The following is a 2,028-nucleotide window of genomic DNA, read 5'->3' as shown; positions in this document are numbered from 1 at the left end:
TCTATACTTATATTATAATAAGTTTATGAGGAAAAAAAACAATCATAATATTATTATACAGACCTAGTTGCGTACATCATAATCAAGAGGAACAGAGGGGAAGGATCTGGGAAAGGGGAGTGGTGAAGGGAATACTGTTCTTAAACAACTACAGGGTCCACTGTTGTCTATGCAGGCTCTACTGTTTTGTCCTTTTTCAAGTTTCCATTAGTGCTATAGCTACTAGAACAATAATATAATAACAATTAACGATAATGGTACCTGGAATATTATTATCATATTATCAATATTTATGTATTATTAAACTATCTATTATCAAAATACCTTCAGGCGTCATCTCTGGCTCAGAGGTTGACGTGAAATGACACAACCATTGTTCACGTTCACTAACAGCTCTCGTGCATTTGATCCATTTTAGCCCAGTCCGTACTTTGATGATGTTTATGGTCCACATACATAGTTCATTCGTGCCACCCCTAAGCCCCTGTGCCCCAAATCTTGCCTTCGAGCGTTTCCTTCACAATAGTCCGGTGGAGTTTATATGACCATGGTATTGTATCGTCTCTGTTTCCTTTTGTAGAACACTTTTTATCTTGTATTAAATGTAGAACACCTTTTATTTTGTATTTAAATAATCGAACACACCTCAGTTTTATATGACCATGGTATTGTATTGTTCTCTGTTTCATTTTGTAGAACACCTTTTATCTTACGTTAAAAGAATCTAACACACCCCAGTTTTATATGACCATGGTATTAAATCATTCTCTGTCTCATGTTGTAGAACACCTTTTATCTTGTATTAAAATAATCTAACACACGTCAGTTTTATAAGACCATGGTATTGTATTGTTCTCTGTTTCATTTTGTAGAACACCTTTTATCTTACGTTAAAAGAATCTAACACACCTCTTTGTTTGTTTGTCTTTTTTTTCTTTCTAATAATTCTGGCTATGCTGTAGTAGTAGCACACCTCGGACGTAGATATTTTTTTCTTTCTTGTCTTGTTCTTTTTGGTCTTTGTTAAAGTCCGGGTTTTGGGTTCAGATAATAAGGACTCAGCATCTTAATTGGAACATACCGAAGATGTAACATTCCACCCATATCTGCCTTCAAGGTAGACCATAACTACCTCGAGCAAAGGTATTATAACATTATATCCGAAAACTATATCTGCACTTTTGCACACAAAATAAAATTTGCAGGAAAAAGATTGGACTCTTTCATTCTTTTAACAAAAGTGCTACATTATGCATTATTTCTGACTTTTTTCGATATTAATAAAATATGTCTTGAGCATAAGCAAATTTGTAATAACAAAAAAACAAAGCTTTTTCTCAACATTTAGAATTTGAATTTCGACAAAATATGTCATGTCTTGAGCATACGCAACCTATACACCAGCGGTCAAAAACTGCACTTAAAAAAACCCAAACTAAAACAACAGCAACAACAAACAACTACATTTTTGGATTGGTATTACTGGAGGCAATACGATAACGTTCAAGCTGCTTCTTAGCTACATCGAACTGGGCTACCTCTGGTCTGTTTGCTCAAACGTGTCTTAAATAACGCTGAAGGAGGCACGTTGGCATAACTCAATCTCAGAACTACAAAGTTCCACCTGATCAATACCTAGTTTTGAGAAATTTGCCCTAATAATTTTTGAGTTAACAAAATGATGTCACGCTTTTTTGAGTGCAATTTTTTGAATATCTAGATAACTACTCCGAATATTCTTACGCTTTTGATACAGTACATAGAGAATATTTTAATTTGCATCCTCACCTCATGGTCTTAGTTACTCATAACGGCCAAAAAAATGTCAGATAAAACGTTATAATTCTGAGGTAGCGATAGAGTAACTGACCTATTTCAAACAAAGTAACACTTTGTTTTCCAGGGGGGTAAGCAGCAGCAGCGCTCTGAAGTATGCGCACGCCTTTGTTTGCTCGTGTGTGTGTGTGTGTGTGTGTGTGTGTGTGTGTGTGTGTGTGTGTGTGAGTGTGTTTATGTGCATACGCGGGT

General features: G+C 35.5%; 1 protein-coding gene across 1 annotated transcript in view; it reads right to left on the bottom strand.

Annotated features, from left to right (window-relative positions):
- The window catches only part of LOC101859900, a gene marked incomplete in the record, with an annotated part of 238,499 nt that overhangs the window by 148,029 nt on the left and 88,442 nt on the right, over nt 1-2,028 (bottom strand).

Source organism: Aplysia californica, unplaced genomic scaffold (assembly GCF_000002075.1).
Source record: "Aplysia californica isolate F4 #8 unplaced genomic scaffold, AplCal3.0 scaffold00011, whole genome shotgun sequence".
Taxonomy (NCBI): Eukaryota; Metazoa; Mollusca; class Gastropoda; order Aplysiida; family Aplysiidae; genus Aplysia; species Aplysia californica.
This window is presented reverse-complemented; position numbering and strand designations above follow the sequence as displayed.